Raw genomic sequence first — 9,425 nt, 5'->3', positions numbered from 1 at the left:
CATTCCCACCACATGCTTGACTGTAGGCATAACACACCTTTGTATTCCTTGCATGATCATCGCTATACATGCCTGAAGCCATCAGAACCAAACAAATCAAATTTCGCCTCATCAGACAATAGGACATGGTTCCAGTAATCCATATGCTTTGTTGAGATGTCTTCAGCAAACTGTTTGTGAGCGTTCTTGTGTATCGTCTTCAGAAGAGGCTTCCTGGGGTGACAGCCATGCACACCAATTTGATGTGGAGTGCGGCGTATGATTTGAGCACTAACAGACTGACCCCACTTATTCAATCTCTATAGCAATGCTGACAACACTTCTACGGCGATCTTTCAAAGAAAGCATGCGGATACGGCGTTTAGCACGTGCACTCGGCTTCTTTGGACACCATACGCGGGTCCTGTTACGAGTGGACCCTGCTCTTTTAAAACGCTGGATGATCTTAGCCACTATACTGCAGCTCAGTTTCAGTGTTTTGATAATCTTCTTGTAGTCTTGGCCATCTTCATGTAGCGCAACAACACGACTTTTAAGATTCTAACAGAGTTCTTTGCCATGTGGTGCGTTGTTGGAACTTTTTATAACCAATATGAGTGAGAACAGCACTACAAATTCACGCACACCTGTTCCCTATGTACACATAGGGTTAGTTACAGGAATTAGTCACATGGCGTTTAGAAGGAAAAATGACAAGCAGTATTAAATTTGGACAATTAGGTGTCGTTATTTAGGTGTGTACTCAGTGTAAATAATCAATATATAATAGTTGACATTGAATCTAAATCTGACATTTTCCAAATGTTATGTTATGTCATATTATGCCCTTTAGAGGTTGATGCCTCCGTTCAGTCTCAAGATACAATGGATACCCACGTAAGGATAGTTGCGAGTGTAATTATGGGACAAACGTTGCGTAATCCTAACCACGCCTCTCTTGAATCAGCGCAGCTTGGGTTCAGTGATAAGAAATCCAGGATGGCTGGAAACAATGCTGAGAAAAGCGGAGAGCACATACAGCACCTGGAAGTTCCAAATGGTCACCCATTTTAGTAGTGACCAGGCTCAACGTTGCTTAACATCAGTGATCTGACGGAAACCGGTGTGTCAACGTGATTAATGTCCCTATAAACCTCTTAAAATAATTCGCAGTAAGTGAAAATTAGGGAATGCGAGGGACGCTTCAAATGTAATGCCTCCTATGTTTTATTTAACCTGAATTTGTTAGAAGTTGATTACCAATTACATTGTTATGAACATTTTATGTTAAAAGAAATAATAGGTTTTTCTTTTAGGACGACCCTCGTATAATAAAACGCGTTCCGGACGCTTATGCACAGCCATCGTTCATCGCTGGCAAAAGAGCATTGAAAATGGCGGTGAAGAAAAATAAATTCATGAGCCTAAGCATAGCTCGTATTAATGGTACCACTCCCGTCTTCGTAGCTCTTCAACTTTCTGATTAAAAAATTAGATGTTATTTGTTGAAAAACTCTCGTATGACAGCGCGCTCCAGACGCCCATGCACAGTCATAGTTCATCACTGGCAAAATTGCATTGAGAATGGTGGTGACTATGTAGAATAATAAATGCTTGAGTGTAAGCATAGCTCGTTTAATGGTACCACTCCTGTTGAAAAAGAATTTTTGGAGAACAAAAACCACCTTGTTTTAATAGTACTACTTCCGTCTTCCTAGCTCTTTAACTTTTTGAATAAAAAAATAGGATGATTTATTTTTGGACGGACCTCAGTATGAAAAAACTCGTTCCAGACGCCTGTGCATCGTTCATCGCTGACATAGGGCATTGAGAATAGTGGTCACTATGTAGGAAAAAATTCTGGAGCAAAACAACGCGTTTGGATAGTATCACTCCCATTTTCGTAGCTTTCCAATTTTTCTGCAGTTATAAAATAAGAGTCTTTACTTTTAGAACGAAATATATAACAAAATGCGCTCCGGGCGTCAATGCACAGCCATCGTTTATCGCTGGCAAAGGTGCATTGAAAATAATTGTGATTATAAAAAACTAAATTCTGAGTCACAAAAATGTGTTCGTTTTATCACTACTATCTTCGTAGTTCTTCAACTTTCTAAGTTATAAAACATAGGAGGCTTTACTCTTTGAGTGATTCTCGTATTTAATTATTGATAGCTGATATCTATTGTTAAGATTTTACAAAAATCTAATCTGAATTTTCACTCAAGGCTTTCTTACCCCCTTTTTCAAGAAACTAAATTAAATTAAATATAGCCCACGTTTTTATTCCTTTCGCCGAACAGCTATGTTCTAGATTTCATAATGATCAGTTTCTGAGTCTAAGCGCAAATCCTATGCATACAATTTTATATATATAATTTATTGATCTCTATCAATTATTCTTATTGTTTATCGATTTTTCTTTCCGCAACTGAAATATATTGATTGACCCGGGCACGGGTATATAAGACAGGACGTTGTCATCCTTGTCTGGTCAGTTCTAACTTTGATCTTTAACGAAGACTCAGAGTTTGGAATTCTCAAAATGATTTATTTTTCTTTGCTTTTATCGAAGTAATATTCTTAGTGACATACTTAAAATATGACCGGCTCTTCTCTGACCTGTATGTCTATGTTATACATATAAGCAATACTGAAAGTTTAGTGCTTAAAATCTCGGACTAGAAAACGGCAGGATACGTGATAAGCGTTGCAAGGGCAGCGGAACAGATGGAAGGTGGTCATATGTCCAGTATGCCACGATCTCCACTAACAAAAAAAGAAAAAAAATGAATGAACGAAAAGAAGAGAGACATGAAATGAACGCGAAAACGACAAAAGCAAGAAGACGAACTCGTGTATGCAAGAAAATGTAAAAGCGCCATTTATTTTAATCTTTTATTGGTAGTTTATAGAATAAGAACCGTGATATGGTCGGAATTTTTCGGGCAGTTTACGTAAAACACCGAAAGATACCGAAACGCTGAGCCAATAAAATCTCAGCAGTCAATGCTATTTAAGAAAATATTTGTTTGCTATCATTGATTTATAATTATTTTTTAATATTTATCTGGATTTGAACAAAAAAATCACACAAAAATTATCGTATGAAAAAAAAATTAAGTGTTTGCTATTAGTTGTCTGAAATAAAAAAAAAATAAATTCATAAAACTTAGTATACAATGATTGTTTTTTTTTATTGATTTGAATGTGAACTTTTTTAACAAAAGTAAATAAATAAATTATTATTATTATTATTATTATTATTATTATTATTATTATTATTATTATTATTATTATTATTATGCCTTTTCTATTCATCTAATTTTGGTTTTTCTATTCATTTAATCTCGAATCCACTCAACTGGAGATCAACCTATTTTGTATTACTGCACGATCGGCAAAAACAATTACCACAACTTCAACTGCGTTGAAAATTTTCTAATCAATTGGGTTTAAATTTGGACTTGATTATTTCTAAAGATTTATTTTCGCCTTCGGAACACCTTGTAACAGTCTTCATGCAATGCAATTTTATGCCCGGTTCGTTTTTATTATTTTTTTATATCTCCTACATTTTTTCACTCGTTGCTTTTTACTATAATACATTGCAGTTTCATTTAATGCCGTAACCAGTAAATTTTAGCATTGCTACAAATATAATTTGCTGATTTCCTTCCGTCCCCTGATGAGAAGAATAGCAAGAATAACATTCTTTGAAACTCCTCGGAATAAGAACTTTGTAAATTGTTTTTTGGGGTATTCAGTCGAACAATAAATTTTGATTGTAAATTTCAATTTACAGTTTTAATTTCTTTTCTTATATATATATATATATATATATATATATATATATATATATATATATATATATAAAGTTATAAAAATATATATGGCGGTTAAGTTTAATTGCCATATATATTTTTATAACTTTCTACCTAGCTCTACCTATGTAGTGAGCACTGGTGAAGTAAATACTTAAAGTTACGCATAAATTATACTTTCGTACGAGGGGCGTGCAATAAGTAACGCTCCTAACCCACTTCCCATAGCAGTAGATCAATGAAACTTGGCACAGTTATTAGTCTTTCTCTACATAGGAACCACCCAGAGTTATGCATTTCTCCCATCGTTTGATGCAGCTCTGGAGACCGTTTTTGTAGAACACCCCAGGTTGGTCCTCCAACAACGACGTGACTTCAGAAATCAAGGCTGCATCATCTGGGAAACGCTTTCCTTTCAAAAACAACTTCATGGCTGGGAAGAGGTGAAAGTCAGAGGGTGCAGGGTCAGGGGAGTAGGGAGGATGGGGAAGGATTTCATAACCACACGCCCGTGCTTCTGATCTGGCAACATGCGAGTTATGGACCACAGTGTTATCCTGCAGGAGGAGAAGGGTACCTTTGCTGATCTTGCCCCGCCTCTTGATTTTGATAGCTTCTCTTAATTTCCTCAAAAGTGAAGCATAATAGGCTCCTGTAATTATGGTACCCTTTGCCAGGAAATCTGTCATCACTCCGCCGTCCTGGTCCCAGAAGACTGTGAGCATGATCTTGCCAGCGGAGGGCTGCACTCTTGCCTTCTTTGGAGGTGGTGCTTCCACTGCATTGACTGGGCTTTGGTCTCTGGGTCATAGTAATGGGGCCAGGTTTCATCCTGTGTAATCAGTCTTTTGAAAAACTTTGACTCATCTTCTTGGCACATCTCCAAATTCATCCTCGAGCACTCGACGCGTTATCGCTTCTGAAATGTTGTGAGCAACCTTATGCATATGCAAATGGCAGACACCTTATGCATATGCATATGATCATGAATGATAATTTCCACAGAACCTGTACTAATCTTGACATCTTGGGCTATTTGGCGAATAGTAATGCGTCGATCTTTCAAAGTGGCAGCCTCAACTTGACGGACAGATGCCTCATCAATGGCAGAAGGGGGCGACCAGGTATGGGAACTGTTTCCACAGACTTCTGGCCATGTTTGAATTCACGATGCCAGCGTTTTACAAGGACATATGATGGGGCATTATCACCATAAGTTCCTTTCATTTCATCAAAAGTCTCCTGTGGTGTTCATCCTTTGAAATACAAAAACCGGATCACTGCTCGACATTCAACAGGCTCCATTTCACACCTGACTCAGTTCAAACACCTGTATAACATAAACCACAATTAATTCAGAGCTGTAATTTGCCACATAACCCGTAGAGATATAAATCATTGCACATGAAAAAGTTCAGCTGGATCAAACAACTAGAAGTGGGTCAGGGGCATTATTTATTGCACGCCCCTCGTATATTAATTTATGTGATTAAGTGAAGTAGTTATATATATATATATATATATATATATATATATATATATATATATATACAGGGCATCCCAAAAGTAGGTTTACTGTTATTAAACTACCTTTTATATGGTATAAGTTACTTGCTAATTAAAATGTACAAGCAATATAAAATACTCCACAGAGTATAGATCTAATTTACATAAACAGCTTGGGCCCGTTTTTTTTAATGGACCTGTAAATGGCGAGAACTTTTGGACATGCTTCGTGAAATAGTAGTACCACAACTCAGAACTAAACCTGACTTTGATGAACATTTCTTTCAGCAGGATGGGGTATCACCACATTATACGTCTAGAGTAAAAGACTACCTTAACCAAGTTTCCCACAGCGTTGGTTCGGAAGAAGAGGTAGCATCGAATGGCCACCACGTTCACCTGACCTAATCCCAACGGATTTCTTTTTGGGGGGGTGTTGTTAAGAACAAGGTTTATGAGAAAAAACACAAAACAATAAATGATTTAAAAGATTACATTCATGTCGCATTCACAAAAATTGATGAAGATCGGAATTTGTGTTGCCCTGTGTGTAAGAGTGTCCTGGAGATATTTGAAGAATGTTGTTGCAATGTTGAGCATCTGATATATATATATATATATATATATATATATATATATATATATATGTATGTATATATATATATATATATATATATATATATACTGTGTGTACAAAATCAAGACTTCCAGACAAGATATTGATGGCAACAAAAAGTGTATTTCATTTTACGTTACAATTGTTTCAATGTCTAGTTCGACAATTTCAAGCATTACATCATTTGAACTTTTTCAAAAACCAGCATTTCTTTAGACTTCATGAATAAATACACTTTAAGCAATGTAGCATTTTTAATAGAAAGAAAAAAAGGCGGGGAGGGTGGAATCCCTAACGGGAAAAGCATGCGAGAAACATTTACCTTGGTTGTGGTTACGGAAAAGCCCATTTAAATATTAATATATCGCCTAATTTTCGTATCCTTATTTAAGGAAAGAGTTATGTGAAGTTTTTACGGGGAGCCCTAAGCCATTTAAAAAAACATTTTTTTTTAAATATATCCCATCTGTTGGGTTCCTAAATTCCTTTATTTCCCAATGATTGATTTTTTGTAAAAAGAATTTTTAAAAGTTTGGTATCTATATTTATATTATGGCCGTAAAAAACTTGTAAAGATGTTACGGTTAGTTTTAGTTTCGTATTAGTGGCGAGTAATGTTTATATATTATCGTTCTATTGGTACATGGATATAATTCTATTTCCGGTTTACAATTTGATTGAATATGAGAATAAAGTAAAATGGGTGTATTAAATATATATAAACCTTTTAGGACATTTCGGGTGAAGTGTTCTAATCTGTTTACTGTCTGAGGATTCATAGTTATTTTACTTGAAAAATGTTTTAGGATGATTTGAAAGGAGATAATCCAATTTTTGATATGTACTACTAGTTAATTCTATTTGAAACTGGGTCGATTTTGTTTCTTAAAATGGTTAAAGGGAGGCAATTCAGGTCGTTTGTGTTTTCGGTTCATTGATTACTTGAAGGCGACTATGATTTAATAATTAATTTAATCAGATATTTCCAGAACGTGCTACAATGGCTTATTTAACAAATTAAGTATATAAATTAAGTTTTTGATCTAAAGGAATGGATTGTGTTATTAATCACTTATGCTGCTCCTGTCATATAATTCATGAGTTGTGTTCTTGGGTTGTCTAAATAAATAAATTATTGTATGTCCTCTAATTATTATTCTGACAGCAAAACCACCCATGGCTCCAAGTGTGTTTCACTCCGGTGGGAAGATGTCTACTCCTGTATTTATGGGTGAAAAACACTTAGACCATCGAGTGAAGTAGGAGAATAACTAAGTCAGCATGGATTCTACCAACCTAGGGTGTCAGATGACAAAATCAATTGAATTAATATTTAGATTAATATTTGAATTGAATTAATGCTCAATTATGAAATGTGATAATTTTGTAGCTTAATCCTTAAGTCAACCATTTTTGGCTTAAACCCTATTGGTATATGAAAATTTACCGAATTACATGAACTCAGTATACTACATATAAGTCTATAAATATATATAAATACATGCACATATATATATTTACATATATATGTATATATATGTATATTTATATATATGCGTGTGTGTGTGTGTGTGTTGTCAGAAAGGTTTAAATAGTAGACTTAGTAGTGTTTAATACGAATAGAAATATAATCCAAGTTTATTCAGAACACAACTCACGCACATACGAAAATGGTTGGCTCTAATAACGGGTAAAAGGAATTGATTTTCCCCGCATATATCTCCCCATATAAAATTTAATGTTACTAAACCTTATGTCTAGACTCCTTATTATCAAATTTTACGGGATTTTTGGTACCAATAAATATGTAAAAATTAAGGCTTCAACTTCAATATATAGCATTTTGTTTTCGTAATTTTCTTACTAAAATAAATATATAAAATGTGATTATAATTTTAAGTTTAAGTGTTAAAGGTTAAATTTGATTCGTCTATTATCGTTTAATTATCAAATTGGTAATTTCATACGTTGAAATGAAAAAAAAGAAAGTCGGTGTTGTCACTAATTTTTTAAACCTGCGACGTGTTAAATTTTATTTGCATATTTTTGCATGTAAAGTAAATAGTAGTGTTGGGACGATTAATCGGAATCGGAATCGGAAAAATCGGAAGATTTCGGGGTATCGGAATCGGAAAAATTGATGCCTATTTTCGAATGCCAAAACGATTATTTTAATTGTCTTTTTTATTTCATATACACTGAATTAATTTAACTATAAAATTTCGCTCAACGCTTTCCAGCATATCGATGGGTATGTGGTTTTTCAGGTGAGCCAAAGTACTAGGACGATCGTTGTAAAAAAATTGATTTCAGATATCCCCGTAAAAAATAATAGTCACATGGTGATAAATCAGGTGACCATGCTGGCCAATGCAGATCGCCGTTCAAAGAGATGAGGTGTCCTGGGAAGTTCTGCCGCAAAACAGTCATTGATACGCGCACTGTGTGTGCAGTGGCACCGTCCTGCTGGAACCACCCATTTTTCATACTCATCTGGTTCAGTGTTGGCAAGAAACACTCATTGGTCATGTTGACATAACGGTCAGATGTCTCTGATACTGCCTGTTCGTTTTCTTCAAAAAAAAAAAAAACATGAGTCAGTTATGTCAACTCGCGATAGTGCACACCAAACAGTTACACGTAGTTCGTGTAGAGGATATTGATGAAGTTCTCTGGGGGTTTCAGGACTCCAATAGCATATATTTATTTATATATACATTATACATACATATTTAATATGTTAGGTTGATGCAAAAATACTGTCGTTTTTTTTTACGTATATATATATATATATATATGTGTGTGTGTGTGTGTGTGTGTGTGTGTGTGTGTGTGTGTGTGTGTGTGTGTGTGTATATCAATCTGATAAAACAACATTATTGTTGCACCAACCTAATATATAAAATATGTATGTATAATGTATATATAAATAAATATATGCTTATAACAGCTGTCTAGGCATATCTCCTTGTAAAAACATAAATAAACCTTCATTCTCTTTAATTTGATATATTTCTCATTTAAAAATATAATACAATAGACTTACCAAACATAATCACTTGTTATGAAAACACGAGTTTAAGGAATTATATAATTTTGTATGTTTTCAGTTGGTTTAATATTTGAAAAGGTTTATTTTAAGTGTTGTCCCCTTAAAGTATTGTACTACCGTAGAAACCGGTTTGAACGTCGTAGCTGACCTTTAATATTATAGAAACAAGTAATAAAGTCAAGCGATGCGCGATGTATTTTTGACATAAGCATCACACGTCGCACATTATGTACTATTGTCTAATGTAGCTTCCGGTTACAAATGTCAGCCTCGCTCGTTCGCGTCCGCTGCACTCTTAAAAGTGTGATCGGTTGGCGGGAAATGACATGGATCACTTGACTTACGTTAACAACGGCAAAGGTCACAGGTGATTCTCTTCCCTTGTTCTTTCTTTTCTCGGCCATTGTTTTGCGAATGTCTTTCCATTTTCATTTCTTCACATCCTTCT

This window comes from Euprymna scolopes, chromosome 8 (assembly GCF_053919585.1).
Source record: "Euprymna scolopes isolate OS-2025 chromosome 8, ASM5391958v1, whole genome shotgun sequence".
NCBI classification, from domain to species: Eukaryota; Metazoa; Mollusca; class Cephalopoda; order Sepiida; family Sepiolidae; genus Euprymna; species Euprymna scolopes.
This window is presented reverse-complemented; position numbering follows the sequence as displayed.